This window comes from Papaver somniferum, chromosome 8, assembly GCF_003573695.1.
Source record: "Papaver somniferum cultivar HN1 chromosome 8, ASM357369v1, whole genome shotgun sequence".
Lineage (NCBI taxonomy): Eukaryota > Viridiplantae > Streptophyta > Magnoliopsida > Ranunculales > Papaveraceae > Papaver > Papaver somniferum.
The window spans coordinates 107,824,182-107,842,560 of record NC_039365.1 but is presented as its reverse complement, the minus strand read 5'-3'; the positions used below and the strand labels follow the sequence as shown (position 1 = coordinate 107,842,560).

The window sequence follows — 18,379 nt, the reverse complement described above, 5'->3', positions numbered from 1 at the left end:
TCTTTATGCTTGTTTCATGTCTTAAACTCTTTTTTCCTCAACAACACCAAAATCATCGTGTTTAGTGCCCGGAAATATTTCTGGGTGCAAACAAGTTTCTTATAGCAACTATTCTTATGATAATAACTGTCCCTATAATTAGATTACAAAATCCATCCCTATTATTCAGTTTTTTTTTTATCGACAAAGAAGGATTTTATTGACCAAAAAATAGAGGGTAAGAAGGATTATACGACCCTAGCAAGATAAACAAGAAGAAGAAAAACAAAAAAGAATTTGATAACAAACTATCAACTTAGTGATGGTCAAAATAAATAGAACACCAGTTCCTCAAAACAGCAGAAGAATCCACATTTTCAAACTCTGGAATAGCTAAAGCCCAAGTGAAAAGGCAGTAAATAGCTTTGCTGATAATAGCCCTCACAGTACTTCCTGTATCTGTAAAAACTCTTCCATTTCTTTCTTTCCATATGCTCCACAAGATAGATGCAGGAACTAATTTCTAAATGTTGGTGTTGGCTTTATCGTGCTGCAGTAAATCCCAAGCATGCAGTAAAAATATAATATCATTTGGCATGGTGAAAAAATAGTTCATCTTATTCATGAACTCTTCCCAGACTTGTCTTGCAAAGGAACAATACAACAAAAGATAAGAACTAGTTTCAGCTTCATTGCAGAACAAACAATTTTCTGGCACATATATTCTTCTTATTATGAGAAGGTCTCTAGTTGGTAATATGTTGTAAGCTAGTAACCAAAGAAAAAAAACCAATTTTGGGTGGAAATTTCAGTTTCCATATAAAAGAGAAAATGTTACGTGAAGGAAGTGATTCACTCTCTAAAGACAGTCCGTCATAGAGAGAGCTAACAACAAAGAGCTTATTCTTAGGAAGAGACCGTTGCAGTTCATCAGACTTCTCCAAACTGAATTTGAAATTATTTAGATTAGAAGAAAGGAGAGCACATTCTGTTCTTGCAGCAATTTTTAGTCTAGTGGGAGTATGAACATTACATTCCAGTCAACTGAATTACCAAAAATAACATCCAACTCTGCCACAGAAGAATGCTTTGCTCTAGACTGAGCATAAAGATTAGGATAACAAATTTTTATAGGAGTATCATAAATCCAATTATCATCCCAAAACCTACAAAGAATACCATCATTGTCTTTGAACCTGACATGCTTCAAATTTTTTGAATTGTGCTTCATGATAGACCTCCAAACTGATCTCCCATAAGTGAAAGTAGGAATTTTTGGACTCCAAACTGTCTCACCAGGACCATACTTCTCCTCAACAATAGACTTACATAAAACATCTTCTTCAACTGCATATCTCCAAGACAACTTTGTAAGTAAGGCTTCATTCACTTTCTTTAAGTTTTTAATACCAAAACCTCCTTGTTTTTTCTTTCTACTAAGAGCAAGTGGTGGTTTTCCAAAAGTTGTTGTAGTGATATCAAGTCCATCATTAGGTTCGGGAAAACGAGTATGAAGGTAATCTTGTAAAATGGTCGAGGCAGAGATATCAAGTCCAAAATGAGGGATCTCTGTAAGAGCTAAAGGTATGGCACAAGGAGAATGATAATCACCCCCAAACTTAGATTTTTGGGTATCTCTAGATAGACTAGCTACAATTCACTTAATTTCTAGATCATTGGAATCCTGAAAATAGTCAATTGCTTCTTCGAGGTTATACTCAAGTGACGCATCCTCACTCATATTTAATAGCTCTACGAGTTCATTTTCTTCGTCTAAGACTATTGTTTCTAAGTCGCTAGACTCTAAAAAAGCATTTTCAGAATAAACCCGTTCCTCTAAAGCATTATCGGCTTCGTAATCAAAAGAAAAAACTACATCGTCTAAACGGTGGTATCCCTAATCAAATCCTCGTCCTTTTGAATAGGTGAATAATCATAAAAATTATTTGGATTTGAACTAGAAATAATAGAATCATTATAAAGCTCAATTGGATTAATAGATTCCTGATCACTATGCCTACACATTTCAGATTCTTCATTACTACTATCCTCATCATAATAGTACGAAGATGATTAAACCTCATCAAAACAAGTAGTGCTACCAATTCTAACCTTGTTATCTTGATTATGTAAACAACTATCTTCATTCTCAAGGGTATTATTGGATACACTATATTGGCAATTCAAGTAATTTCGAGCAATTCTTTCGTTCGTCTCAGCTATCCGCTCGAGGGATTCCTCTATATAAAGTTCACTCATTATTGTAGTTCTTTCGTCTATAATTACACTATTCATCTCAGCTAACTTACGCGTCGACTCAGCTAACTCCCTGAGGGACTCTTCTAAAGGAGGAATAGGAACAGAGGGATCATAAAAAGGACTACTTTTCAATAGTTTGATTGTATCCTCTAGAGACGAAGAAATAGTACTATAATCTTCTTGCTCGTAAGACTGATGCATGTGTGGATAGTAATTGGGCTCACCAGGGTATGACCCGTATCCTTCCAAAGGATGGCGTTCCCAACCACTATTCCCAACATGGTCATAAAAAGGATGATGTCCATATTCAAATTCAGGTCGATACTCATTGTATTGGCTTCTATCATACCAGTTCGACATTCTTAATTGCAAGGGAATTCTACACAACCACAAACAAGGCTGACTCGACCAAATCAAACCTATATAATCTAGCAAACAAAAAGCATGATGGCTCCACTTAGATTGTTTTCTAGACCAGCTTCTATTCCTTCGAAAAGGAATTCGTTACAATTTGAGTACACCCCTCTGGAATCAATCCGAGCTAATGTAAGTTGAATCGAGGCGAGGGAAGCTCAGTGGAGCTTGATACCCAAAGCCTCACCGGTATTACAAGGCGGCGCAGTCACGCATTCAACTTACAAAAACCATCAAGAACTTTGAAGTATGCTTAAAAGAGTAACCAATATTTTTCGAAAGATTTTCCCACCAAGCTCGTTACCCTATCAGTCTCGTTCTAGTCAAATTTTAAGCTTGGGTTCGCGTTAGGTTTCGTTTACCTAAGGCGGGAAAGAAGGGAACGGTGATGAAATCCGAACCCTTATCTTATATGGCCAGTTCTTGCCCTTTACTAGGAAATTAAAGCAGCCGGTTCAGTCCTCAACATATAATCACCTTAAGGCAGACAGTAAACCCGCTGACAGGAGATTCGCGGGTGTTTAGAAGTTTACCTCCCGTACCAGACGGGGGAAAAACCGCTGTAGTCGACTCGGGCCACTGACTCCGGTGTCAGTGTGCGAACCCGAGGGGCCGAGACGATATTGTAATCGTCGTCCTTCCCTGCAAACAGTTTATATTTAATTATTTTTTTATATAACCCTTCCGTAGGGTTTAAAATTAAAATAAATTGTCCAAAGTCCAGTCCAATGAAAAGAAATACAAAAAATAATAATAATAATTACAAAAATAAATAAATGGAAAGTCTCTTAAAAAATAAAAAAAATAATTCTCTCTCTTTTTTCTTTATTTTTTTGCTTTGTCTTTTTTCCTTCTCTTTTAGCTTTAAGCTTTGATTCCAAGGTCTTTAGTATCCAACTTCAAACCTGTAATACAAAGACACAACCAAAGAGACGTAAAAAGAACAAATGGAATAATAAAAAATAATAAAAACCTAAAAATTCTATCTAAGCACAAATCCGCGTCGGCGGCGCCAAAATTTGGTGGTTTTCCAAAAGTTGTTGTAGTGATAGTGGTAAAAAGATTCGTTTCAGACTTGTGAAGGAAATGGAATTTTAGATTTAATAAAATTATATATACAAAAATATTAATAAGATGAAGAGAGTTGCTGGCACTCGGGATTCCACCAATTCTCACATTCATGCAGTTCAATATTTAATTCCGGACAATTAAAGCTCATAAAATAACAAACATCGACTCTAAATCTTTGCCAAGGTAGATTTTATAAAGAATTATATGTAAATCACAAGCATGACGCATCAAAAGTACCTAACACTAAGCATGCGACATCAAACGAAATCACAAATAATCAAGAAAAATCATAAATCAATTATAATAGTGCAAATAGTCATAAAGAAATTAAATAGAATTACCACATGGGTGAAAAACAGCTTCCTCCGTCGTCCCAGTGATGGGTTCTAGCTCCGCATATTGAAAACACGCTCAAAATTCATTTTTATTGCTCAAAGGGTGTTTACAAGGATGATAATGAAGATGAAATAATAAAACAGTGAATGTGCGACCCACAGAAAGCGTCCAAAATAAACGACACAGAAGAAGTGCTATTGTTACTGTAGCTCTAAGACCCACACCTACGACCCACGCCCGTGAGTCTGTTTCACTGCTGATAAATGACTGTCCTTGCGAGTCTGTTCTTGGTGTTCTTCATCATCATCAGCAGCAGAAACAGAGTTTCATCAACTCTTGATTTCTCGCTCCTGAGCTCTCCTATCGACCACAAACTATCGACACCCTTTCTACTCAACCCCAGCAACCTATTTATAGCCAACAGACCCATTGAATATCGCTCATTCACTCCATATAATTCTCTTTAACTCGGCAGTAAAGAAAATATTTATGGGAATATTTTCTTTCCTGTTTCATCTTCTCACGCGTTTTCAAGCCTCCAAATTACCATATTTAACTCCTTCACGCTCCAACAGGCTGTGAGGGTCTTCCATGCACGCACAAAACACGTTGAATCTTCTCCAAATCACGTGAAACCCGTTATATACACGAACTGCCATGTTTTCAACCCGTGAATTGTTTAGCTGATTCTAGCCAATTCTGGTCGAACAAAACGCCCACAGTGTGTTTAATAGGCCATATCACAACTATCTACCAAAAAATCAGCCATTGAATCTCCCTAGAACACGTTCAACAATTCGATCAAAAATCTGCAGAAGTGTTCTCCATTTTCCCGCCAAAAACAAAATTCAAATGGAGAAGATGACCTCCCCCTAATCCTGTACTGGGGTGCGAATAGCAGATGCCTTTTGGGGTGACCTGGGGTGCCCCTTAGTAATTGAGGTGCCCCTTATCCAACGGTGAGAGTCCGAATAAAACGTGTCCTCCGGGGCTTTTACCAACTTTTCGAGCCGAATTTTCCAAAAAATGTTTATTTTCCAAAGGTGCCTACAAACACATAAAACACCAAAATTAGTACAAACTCGAGTGCCAACAATATATAGTATTGAGATCAAATTAAACACAAAAATGTGTATATCAGCAAGCTATTTCACCAGATGAAGTTTTTTTTTTCCCTTATAATCATGCCATAAAAAATCTTTCATAATCTTCTCCAACTTCTTCAAAACAGAAATAAGAATTTCATACAGAGACATGTAGTATATTGGAAGGCTAGTTAGAACACTATTGATCAACTGAATTTTCCCAGCTCTAGAAAGTAAGGGCTTTTCCCAACCAGCTAACTTCCTGATAAATTTCTCAATAATCTTATCCCATTTTAACACTCTACCACATTTGTCACCCAAAGGAAGGCTTAAATAAGTAGTAGGAAGACAACCACAATAGCAGCCCAAAATGCAAGAGAAAATGCTTAAATCACCTTCAAAACCAACACCATAAATTTGACTTTTGGCAAAATTAACCTTCAAATCAGTAAGAAGTTCAAAAGAGAGAAGAATTGATCTAAGATTTCTAACTTGTTCAACATCAGCATCAAGGAAAATTAAAGTGTCATCTGCAAATTGCAAATGACTAATCTTCATACCATCAAACTTAACTTGAAAACCAGAAATAATAACTTGTTCTTGGGCCTTTTTGATCATGAAAGTAAGAGCTTCACCAACTAGCAGAAATAAGAAAGGTGAAATGGGATCACCTTGCCTGATTACCTTTTTACTAGTAAAGTAGCTATTAGCACTGCCATTAATAAAAATTGAGAATTTGACATACTCCACACAACATCTAATCCATTTCCTCTAAATGTCACCAAAACCCATCAAAGCAAAAATTTCATCTAAGAAATCTGAATTGACATGATCAAAATCTTTGTCAAAGTCAATTTTACACAAAATACCAGGCTTTCCACTTCTCAATCTTGAATCAATCAACTGATTTGCTGTGAGAACACCATCTAGAATCTGTCTTTTCTTGACAAAAGCAGATTGTTGTTTTGAAATAATTGTAGGAAGAGTCTGCTTGAATTTTTCAGCCATAATCTTGGAAATAATTTTGTAAGCTCCATAAATTAAGCTTATAGGTCTAAGATCCATTATCTCCTCAAAAGTATCTTTCTTAGGAATCAAAGAAATGAATGTATTCTTTAGTCTCCAATCCAAGAAACTCATATTATGTAGCTTAGATAAAAAAATTAGAAAGTCTTCTTTGATGAAATCCCAGCAAAGTAAGTAAAATTTAATGGGAAATCCATCTGGTCCTGGGGCTTTAAACTGACCCAGCATTTCTATAGCATCAATACATTCTTATTCTTCAAAATCTCTCTCCAACAAATTCTTCCAGGGGGTTAGTCCACGAGTGAGTTGGAGGGAGTTTAATGTATTTTGAATCTTGGGGATTTTGAGGGAGTGTAAGAGAGTATAGGGAGTTTGAGAGAGTTTGGTGTGTTGAGTGTAGGGAGTTTGAGAGACTCTTCCAAAATCTCTACTTTTTTGAGAGATTTGGAGTGAGGCAAAAATACACTATAAACTCCCTAGAACTTCCCAGAACTCCCAAAAAAAAACAAACTCCCTATCATTTTAATTTTTACCACTAACAGGGAGTTTAAGAGTTTTTTCAAACTCCCCCACGACTAACGGGGTTTTTTAGGGAGTTTGGGAGACTCTTCTAAATTCTTCCACGACTAACGGGGATTTTGAGAGACTCCCTCGAACTCCCTCACGACTAACGGGAAAAAACACAACTACACCCAACTCCCCCAACTCCCTTGAGAACTAACACCCTGTTCATTTCAACAGAAATTTGAGAAAAACTTATCCCCTCCATGGAAACAGATCTTTGACTTTGATTCTGAAAGATATCTTGGAAGAAAGACAAAATTCCATCTTTAATAACATTTTCATCAGAAGTTAGATTACCATTTACCTTTATAAAGCCAATATAGCTTCTTCTCATTCTATCATTAATCAGCCTATGGAAATATTTAGTATTAATTTCAAAGTCTTTGATATGTGTAACTCTAGCTCTGCTTCTTAATTTTTCAATTGCAATGTTTGTAAGATTGCAGTATTCTTTCCTTGCAGCTGCTCTTTCTTCGAATTGTACATCAGTCAAGCCATTATTTGCATCTTCTGCTGCATCAAGAGTCAAGAAAACATCCTCCAACTCCTCAAGTATTTTATCCACCTCCCAAATTCAGCTTTGCTTCTATAATTTCACTTAACCTTGTTACTTCTTCCCTGATCTTATAAAAAGTATGTATTTTGGTTTATCATTTTTGCCTTAAAAATCATGATTGCTAAAGGAGGATACCGTTATTAGCGGGGCAGGTACCAATTCATATGAGATGAAATAATCTTGACCGTTGGATACTGGATTGGTACACGTCTTTAGCAATTATGGTATCAGCCTTTAACAATCATGTTAAAAATAAGTAAAATTATAGAAGGAAAAACCCATCTTTTATGGAATGAAAATAATATCATACTTCATAATCTCTACATTACTTATTTTAAATATTACGTATAATGCATGTGTAAATAAACAAATAAAATCTTGTATTTTTCATTACAATTGTTACGTTCATGAGGAATGGCCTGAAAATGACTCTAGCATGAAAGTCTATGTCCGAGTATTATCAAGAACTTGAAAACAACACCGGTTGTGCCTGTTAAATAACGCGACATACAGTGACGGAACTAGGGATGGCTTGGGAGTGCTCCAGCCACACCAAAATTCTAAATACAACCTAATTTACATTTTTTTCAAAGGCAAATTTTGCGGCAAAAATAAATAGCCGCACTTAAAATTTGATGTGAAAACTACTACCACATCCATTTTTCAGATTTTTTATACTAAGAAACCCACGCCCATAAAAACTCAGGCGCGCACCCATAATTTCTAAAATTATGTTTCTTCACAAATCGCAGAATTTCTTCTTCGATTCCTTCTCTTCTTCTTCTCTACTGGGAGTTTCTTCTCTATTGATTCTTTGTTTACAACCATAAGAATAAACAAAAGTCCTGAGTAGCAAGTGGACTTCACTTCAAGGTTATATGCACGTATGTGCTGTGAAGGGAGAAAAATTATGTCTCTTTTGAAACCAAATTTGTGAGCTGAGAGGAAGAACCAAAGTTTTACTGCCGGAGTCTTTTGTTGCTGATCCAAGTCTGCAGGCATTTCTAGCCAAGGTACGATAGGCAGAGAAAGGGGTCGAATTCCAGTTGTTTATCAGTTTGAAACTTCAACTGAAGTTAATGTTGCTGTGACTGATTTTGTGAATATTTGAGATGGATTTCATGAGATTTTAGAAGCTCAAGAAGAACACGAAGAATGGGTACTCAAATATGGAGAATTTGGTTTGGTTTGGAGGTCGTTTTGCTGTTAATAAAACAGTTAAGTACCGTGGTTTCTGCCATTTCTTGTATGAAAGAGTTATGGTGACTTAAGTATGTTCTAGAGTTCTTAAATGAGATGTAGGGAGTTGGGTTGTTGTCGGAATTTCCAGGGGAGGTACAGGTGCTATTGAAATCAGCAGTGAGGTTATCTCTCGACTAATTGCAACACACACAGAAGATGTTTGAGCAATTGCCTGACTGATGTTGCTGCTGTACTGAAATGGTGAGAACCGTTTCTGTTACCATAGGTCGTTGGCAGTCTAAACACTGTTGATTTAGCAAATGAAGAAAGGTGATTTGGCAGCGATGGCTAGACGTTCTGGTGGAGTTTTAATCTTGTATTACTGCTAGAAATCAGTGAAGAAAAAGCTTAATAATTGAAGTATGGGTCTATGGAGTTCTGACAGAATGGATGCAAGAGATGTTATAAGTTGAGAAGAACAAAAAAAATGGTTGTGATGTGGCGGTTTTGAGTTCGAGTTTGGAGCTGAACTGAGCTGGATTTCAGCTGGAAATAAGTCGTCGTTGTGACTGATTTTTGTACATCTACAAACTGAGTTGTTGTTGCTAATTAGCCGTGGTTCATGGCAGAGATTGGATAAAGTATAGTGGGGGTTCTGGGTTGCTGCTAGACCAAGAACTTGAGCTAAAAATCATATGGGAGTTGATATGTGATGCTGTCCGTGGTGTTGCTGTTCAAAGAAGCTGAAATGGAGGAAGGTTTGTGCTTCTGAAATGATGGTTTCTGGTGGTTGTTTTTGAGAAGATTAAGATGGGTTTAAGAGTGAACGGTAGCACGAAACCCGGGGTATGAACTTGTTGGTGATTTTGGTAGTGTTCTTGGCCGACAGTTCAGTCAGAAGTGTGTCCAGCAAACTGATGTTCGGAGATGGTTCAACTGGTTTTATTGCCATGGTCCGATAGCAGGCTATAGCGTCTCTTGCTGCTGTACTTGTGGTCGCGTTTGGCAGTAGCTGGGACGTGACTTAGAAATTGAGCCAGTTAAAACAGCTTGAGAACATAACTTGTTGCCGATAGTTTTGGTCATTAAAGGGCTGAGATTTGGAAGTTTGTAGGGTTTATGATCGTTGAGAATCGTGGGGTCTGTATCTTATCTAGGTGCTAAGGTCCATAATTCTCCTGGAAATATTCCTTCCATAGGTGGTTGGGATTCACCTGGTGGCACAAAAGGTGCACTTGCAGTGGATACTAGTGATCATGGATTCATGATACTGGGAACAATTTTGGGTTGGGATGGAGTATCTAAAATAGGCAGTTCAAGTCACCTGGAGATGTAAGTGGATGGTTGGGAAATGGAGAGGTGGCAGCAATAATGGATGGGGTAGTGGTTAGTGAGGTTCTCAGTTCGTGATATTCTCCTCAATAGGAAGAAGTAGATCAATGTCATTTTCATATGCCTTATAAGTAGATCAATGTCATGTTATGCAATAGTGCAAATGGATGCATAACCTGTTATGCATCTATAAAATTTGTTGGATAACTTGTTATGCAATCCAGAAAACGGTTGCATAACACGTTATGCAACAACTTTTTTGTTACTATTGAAACCAATAAAAACAAAGATTGCATAACTTATCATGCACCTACAGTAATATATGCATAACATGTTATACAGTCGTGAAAATGGATGCATAATTTGTTATGAATCCAAAAATATGGATGCATAATGCATTATGCATCAACTTTATCTGTACGCACTAAAATCAACCAAAATAATGACTACATAACCTGTTACAGATGCATAACTTGTTACGCAATCGAGAAATGGTTGCATAATTCGTTATGCATTTGCTTTTTCTGTTGGATTCAGGCATATACATCGTTTTTAGTTGCTGCATAACCAAAATAATTGATGCATGAACAAAAATATGGTTACATAACGTGTTATGCATCTTTTGTGGTGTATGCATATTGTGTTATGCATCTTTTTTGAAAGCTGCATAAAGAATATGTAGTCAGTTTTCGAAAATTTTCCCTAAAATGATGATCATCTCCGATGTTTTCGTGCAAAACAATAATTTGATATTGTTGTTTGTACTCGTTGCGTAGCTCTCTTTAAAAGATTTCTAACGATATAAAATTTGTAAAATTCGAAGGCGCGGTTTTTTAGATACGTTATATCCAAGTTGCGTTGCCAATTATATCCCTAAAAAATTAGGACGCATAACCCGTTAGGACAATTCCTATGACAATCAACAAATTTATTGTTTTGTTGAGCCACGTGGATGAACAAACTGCATTCTCCATTATGGGAAACAAGGCAAAATGAACAAATTTGATATTTTAGGGACCCACTAGTGGTTTTATTAATATAAACTAATAAGAGTTGGGTCCCACTAATGATTTTATTTATATAAATTAATAAGAGTTTGGTCCCACATAATGTTTTATTAGTACAAAACAAAGCTAGGCTAAGTTAGCCTGTGTTAGTGGTGGTTAGGATTTGTCCAGACAAAGAGAAATCAAGGGCTACGGTTCTCCTGACCAGCCCCTACAACTCGCACGCGTGGCATTAATTCCAATATCATGAATGAAAAATGAACTCATGACTTATTGTGTCGTAAGAGTGGCCTCTAACCAGTGTTCCACCTTGGTTGGAATTAATAGAAAAGATAAATGAACGATGGTGGTTTGTTCAACTTAAATATCATAATTGCTTTATTAGTTAGTGTTTCACTAATTGCACATAATAAATAATCTATTCATTGTAAAGTGTTTTATTAATTAGTGTTTCACTAATTGCACATAATAAATGACTAATCATTTTTTAATTATAAATGTTTTCTTAATTAATTATAATATTTATTTATATTAATAAGTAATTTTGATAAATAATATTAGTAGACATTTTTGGCGACAATGAGTAGTAGAAGAGGTGGAGGCCGAAAGATTAGTGGTGATTAAGGGCGGCGCCAAGCACAATTATATTTATTTTTATTCTTTTATCATAAAATGGGATACAAAGTTCATTTTTCACATGTATCCAACTTGCCAAGAGTTTTTTCTCCCTCTTTCCTCAAAATCCTGGCTCCGCCCCTGGTTTTTGGTGGAAGAAGTAGTGACGGTGAGTGCTGGTGAGTAGTGATTGACAATATTAATTTTAGTTTGTCGTTACAGCATCGATAACATCGTAGGGTGGAAGATGTGGTTGGTTGTTTTTAATACTTTTGATAAAGGAATGTACCATATATTTCAGGGATGATATCATACAAGATAATATTTTCATGATCGTAGTTGGATCACCCAAATGGTACCCCTGTTATTTTCGGTATTATATTGTATAAATCATGATTTTTTAATGTTAAAATAAAATTGATTGCAATACAAAAAATAATATATACACGGAAAAATAAATAATGAAACTAATCAATTGACGAAATTTTGTTAAATCTAAACCTCATACATGTCATTTGTGATTTAGAACTGCGTCCAACAACCTATATGGGATGGGCGGCAGTGGTGGAGTCAAAAATTGATATTGAGAAGGCTTACTTAAAAAAAAAAAAAAAAAAAAAAAAAAAAAAAAAAAAAAAAAAAAAAAAAACATGTAAACTTTGGTGGACTAAACCATAAATATATATGGACAAAATACTATTTATAAAATAAACTAAAAAATTTATGTAGTTATTAAAAATTTAAGGGGTTAGAGCCAGGTTAGTCAACCATTGGCTCTGCCAGTAGGTGGTGGTGGATAAAAAAATGGATTCATATGGTTTTATGGTGATGGCGCGTATTTATCTTACAAAAACAAATGTGTTTTTCCCGATCCGACGGTTCTAAAATAGCTTTTTAACCGGTCGACGGTGCTCATCGTTCTAAAATTGTTGAAAATAGCAAGACATAAATCGTGGCTGAGAATCCTTCCTACTTTTATGCTCTGCTCTAAGGGTGCATATACAGTTTGGGGTTAAATGCTAAGAGAGAAAAAAACGTCCAGCGACCGTTTCATTTTGTTGTCAATAATGAATGGTATTGAACTCGACCTTGAATTCACACAGCGAATGTTTTTCTTCTCATTTCGTTGTCAAATTCAATAGACTCAATAATCAATGGAATTCACGCACCGACCGTTTCTTTTCTTATGGAATCGAACCAAAACACATAACCGTGTATAAGAAGAGTTTTTCTCCCGAAGTTTGAAGACACATTTTCTCGCTTCTTTGCGAGTTTCGAATTAGGCAAGTGCAACATGGGATCTACAACCAAATCTAGATCATCAATTTCGGAGTAAATTCTCAGTCTCTATTGTGGCCGAGCATTTCGTCTTCTATAATTTTTTTAGAGCCGAAGGTATGTCATATTTTTTTTCTGCATTTTTCTTTCAAGTTTGTCATCTAGGTTTTGTGCTACAGGTAGAAACTACGTATATTTCAAATATTATTGAGTTCGAATCCATGTCAACGATAATGCAATTTAGGAAACGTTTTTGTGGTTTCGGTTCCAGAAATCAGTAATTCTATTAACGTATCAGATGACAGAACTCTGAGAACATATAAGAGAAGAAAATGAAAAAATGATTGGTACGGCGTACGGGAGTTCTTACTTGCTGAGATCAAAGAAAATACCATAATTCAGTTTTAATTTTGGTCAAGTTGTGGATACCAATGCAGTCTTTCCATACAACGATACAAGCTCCTGACAAATCACCGTTGGAACTGCAGATAAGGACGCAAGTGGTGCACTCTCCAGGTTTGCATATAATGAACATTACCTAGTTACTATTGTTTTTCCTTATAAAAACTTTAAACCTGGTTGTAGAATTTTTGTTGTTTTGGTAAACAAAGCATGAGCATGTCGAATCTGGTGTTGCAGCAACTTGGCTTTATAAAGAATCCGAGAAAAAGGTGTCCCCGTCAAGGGTTATACATGTACCCAAGGTTGACCTATCTTCGTTCCAGACCTAACGAGTAGAGAATGAAACCGAAATAAATGATGAAGACGACGGTGGGATTAACAGGTATAGGTCCTTGAGAAAATGACATCCAGTTCTCATGATGGAAGGAAGTCACCTTCTTGCTTCAGTTATTGTGAAGTTCCATAATTCTTTATTTTTTTACATTTTCTTTTCAGTTCATCCACGTATAATGCAAGCTCTTTTTTTTTTCTTCGCAGGGTTGTCTTGTGATTCTTGGGCATGATCCGGAATCAGTCATTGATTCATCCGTCATGATTCTCAATTTACAAATTTCTTACGTTGATCATTAATGGAATATGCTGAATATCTCCTTTACTTCATGTGGTAAGTTGTCACCTTCACAAATAACTACTTGGTTTTTGATGCATTCTAGATTAACTCTTATCTTGAAGCAGTGTGTAGCTAGAAGATTTGGTAATGAAAATAGTGAGAGAAATCCTTGCTTTAAATTGTGTGGTGCATTAACGGCATGTTGTAGCGCTGGGAAAATTAAAACCAACTACTCTAACTGCACCGAATTTTATAAGCTTTCTTGATATTTTCTTGGTTTTTGTTATCTTTATCAATCCTTCCGGATGTACTGTATGAGCTAAGTACCATTATTGTTTCGTAAATTATTACGTTCCAGTGTGACCCTCCTGACTTTGGAGTAGGGCAGTCAGATATAAGACCGTACGATGAGCAGTTCGGAAGAAAAATAAAAGTATGTAGATCGTGATTTGCTTCCTGAGAAAATACTTTTCTCCAGTGACACGATGAGATGGTAAAATTTGGTTTGTCTCGAAAATGATTGTGCGGGTTGTTGTTGGAGTCCAACCCGGTGTTTGACTCGACAATTTGTTATTACAAACGAATGTATGGAGTTGGCAGCCCTAAAATTTCTTAGTGATTTAGCTTTTCTTTCTGGACATGTAAGGTTTTGTTTCGTGATGCTTAGCTGTTGGTTGTTCACCATATCGTCTATGCTTATGCACAAGATAAATACAGATCCCTATCATTAGTATGCTTAGACGTTTATGTAAGAATTTTTTGCTTGATTTTTTGGACACAAAATGGGCTTGAGATATAGGAAAATGCATATATAGGTTGTTAACTAAAGTGATACACTGGTAGTTAGTGTTGACATTCAAATTATTTAATTATTATATTGCGCAAACATCAAGCTTATTACGTATTTTTTGTTGTAGTTCTGCAATTTTACCCTTGGGGCTTCCTTATTATGCAGTTGATTTTGTTGTTATTTTTGGGTTACTACGGCAGAAGGTCCAACAAATCCAAGTTTTGGAAGTTATGAAAGTGGAGAAAAAATTGCAGGTTCTGATTTTTGTGAACAAGATAGGTGATGAATATCTTTACCTTGCTATTGGTTTTTGTGATGGAGGATAACGTTGACAATAAATTCGAACCAACCTTTCCCCACAATCTTGAATGAAAGCTAGCATTCTTTTCAAGAAATGAAGTTTGAAGTGAACTATAAAATTTTAACGTTGACAATAAAGATGTTGCATGATTTGAGTAACTGTGCGCGTGGAGTGAATCTGTTTTGGATTAGAAAGTATTAAATTTAATGGATATGAGGTTAATCCCTGTGACGATACTATATTGTATTGTGGAAATTGGATTCCAACTTCGGTTTAGATCTTGAAGAATTTAATGTTTGCGATGCGACACCAATCATGGTGGAACCAGTACTGCCCATTTAGAAAATCTCAAATTAATATGAATGCTTTAGTGTCACATGACCGTTTAGTTGTTTGTTTTTCAATCAAGAAATCGTATACACAAATTATTACCCCAGCTGATGGAAAAAATTGCAGATATATGACGCGGATGAGTGTTTGTTTTGCACATTGTAAAAATGATCATCTAACTTTTATTTTTTTGAGAATGCAAGAATCATTACCAAAACAAACAACTTCACTACATTGTTCGGACTAAGAGTTGGCATAATAGAGCTGGAGGATTATCCCATTAGACTTGGAACGCAACACAAAAAACAAAAAACAAAAAAAAACAACAAAACTTGCAGCTTTGGAATACTTATGAGCTGTGTGATCAAAAAACGTACCTTCTCTGAAACATAAGTTTATAAAAAATAAGACTTCTGAAAGCATCTCCAATATTTTCGGAAAATCAATATTTTTTTTAAGAATCTTATTATTGGGGCGTCACATTAATAGAGGTGCTTCACTAATAAGACAAAAACGGATCTCCAGTTAGTAATTTTATAAATTTTTTATCTAAAATATTTTCATAATAACTAAATAACCCTTATTTAATTAGTATTTCCGCCCTTAAAAAACACTTCTTAGCACAAATTATCGAATGGGGATCAATACTTTTTTGAATGGGTTTTCAAAAGACTAACCAAAATCCGAGCCGTTACGGCACGGGTCATATCCTAATTAGTGAACAAAAACATATTATGCTAATTTCGTAATGCCAGAAAATATGTAACGTTATATTATCAAGAACACATGTCCATTTTAAAACGTGGTTGATCATTCTAATGTTAAAATAAACTCGATAAAACACATGTCCATTTTAAAAAATTGGTGCAATTAATTGCCATGTTATATAATAACTAAACGAACGACACGAATCAAGATCAGAACATATGAAATTATTTATTATCGATTTGTCTATGTACAGAGTGGTCAGGATTTGTTATTGGCAAAGATAAATTTATCGTTGGGTTTGTTTAACTTAACCATTTTTAAATATTTTATTAATTAGTGTCTCATTGATTGTTCATAATGATTAATTAAATTTCTATTATAAATGTCCCTTTAATAATCTAACATAAATACATAATTTTATTAATAAATAATTGTAGTAAAAGCTATATTAATTCTAATGGTGGTAGTGGAAGTAGGGTTAGTATAAACGGTGGCGGGTATTTGTGAATGGTGGAGGCGGTAACATTACTATTGGTGGAAGAAATAGTGGCGGTGGATGGTTTTTATGGTGGTGGGTGTTGGTAATAGTAGTGGATAATAATAATTTTTGCTTTTAGTGAGTTTTATTGACCGAGTAAAAAAAAATCTTCACAAAACATGCAACATTGTATTGTGAAAGATGTAATTGGTTGTTTTCAGCACCATTGATAAGGAAAAAAATCAAATATTTCGAGGATGATATCGGAACATATAAGACAATATGATCATGATTGTTGGATCACCGAAACGGTATCCGTATTATATAAAGGCAATTGGTGTACCCGCGTAAGAGAACAATATCGCTCTCTCAAGTACTATTACATTTTTTTTTCCTGAAAGACCATCAATGTCGAGTTGTTTCGCGACAACTACCTACAAAGACAACAACTTTCACTCATTTCCCGATGTAAAACATTATTGACCGAGAAAATGTATTTGCATTTTAAAATATTTGTTTGAAAATTATGTTTGTTCATCAAAATCATCATAAAAAACTCTAAATCATAAATCTAAATTTCGCCTCTGATGTTTATAGAACATTTTTTATATTTTACATTCTCAAATCATGCGACCTCTTGATTACAAATCAACAATATCAAATTGCGGATCAGTATGTATAGGTTTCATTCACTGGGTTAGAAGGTAGAGTAGATACAGATGGGTAGATCACACAAAGCAGATAATGACTGAGAATACTTCAATAATTTGGTCAAGAAATAAGGTCAAAAATTTAAGATTAACTTTCTATAGAACTAATTAGATCGACTTCGATAGGATCCGACTAAAATATGGATAATAATAATTTCCACGTAAGACAATTTCAAAACATAATTTGGCTAACTCTACCTATGTAAAGAGTGGTCAAGATTTGACCTTCCTCAATTGCTGTGTTATGTGAGAAGAAGGTGATATCTAAGATTGAGGTACAATTCAAATCTGTTAGATTCATACCATTTACAACTGGACGTCTTGAAAAAAATTGACGTGTTGTTATTATTATTACATCTAAGGGATACATTGACCACACTTGCGCAAATAGCTCACTTCGCAAATGATTGGTGTTGCATGTATTGTCTAAAATGCAACGATGAAATTGAGGAAACAAGGCACCAGAAGCAGTGTCCGGAGTATTTTGGATATAGTAACTTAGACCTGATGTAATACTTATGTTCTTTTTTTTATAATTTTTCCACAATCTATTTATTTAAGAAAAATGAACATTGCAAATACATAACATCAACAAAAATTAGACAAATTGCGTTTGATAATAATGGCTACCGATAGTCCGGAAACGACAAAAAAAAAGGAATTGATGTATAAGAATTGTTGGGATATACGACGGATTACTTGATACGAATGAAAGAGGTATAACTATTTCGATTCTGAAATCACATAAAGTTCACAGTAGAAGATGACATCAAGTTTAAAGTTAGTAACAAACATAATATGGCTAACTAAAATGTTAAAAACAAACAGGATATATAAACTTAGAAAGCCGTGGGACTTGAAGAGGCCAATTTTGAAAACTACAATCTTAGAAAGAAACGATCCATAATACCATAATATTTTTTTTATAAATATTCAACGTAGAAGATGTCAACTTTTGGTAAAGGATCTATTGACAACCTATTAATTTGAAATAGGATCAGGGAGTACAATATGTGTTCAAGGTTCTTTATGAGGTAATGTGTCATCCGGATTGTATTCCAAGTGAAGGTAGGAACATATAGAAGTGACAAAATGTCCAAGACTTTTGAAGTTACCAAAGCCTTCGTTAAGACGAACTGCTGGGAATATACTTTGTTGAAGATTTAATGGTATAGGTTCGCATATATACGATCCCTTCGAAAATTTAATGGGTTAACATTTTAAACATTGTCATCTAATGGGTGTTGAAAAATTACAGGAAAATCATGTCACATTGGAGAGTTTGTATCATCCGTTCGATGCAAAAAAAATACTATTCTCTGCCTATTAGGAGATCGACAACATGA

At 35.1% G+C, this 18,379-nt stretch overlaps 1 long non-coding RNA gene across 5 annotated transcripts; it reads left to right on the top strand.

Moving 5' to 3' along the window:
* The first annotated feature begins 12,474 nt into the window (after positions 1 to 12,474).
* Positions 12,475 to 15,311, top strand: LOC113305713. 5 transcript variants are annotated; one of them, XR_003338526.1, is made up of 5 exons: positions 12,475 to 12,821; positions 12,976 to 13,220; positions 13,344 to 13,488; positions 13,644 to 13,770; positions 14,634 to 15,311. It is a non-coding gene; the product is annotated as an uncharacterized LOC113305713 (long non-coding RNA). The 5 variants fall into 5 exon arrangements; XR_003338528.1 differs by having other exon boundaries at positions 13,003 to 13,220; positions 14,672 to 15,310; XR_003338525.1 differs by having other exon boundaries at positions 14,672 to 15,310.
* The last annotated feature ends 3,068 nt before the right edge of the window (positions 15,312 to 18,379 follow it).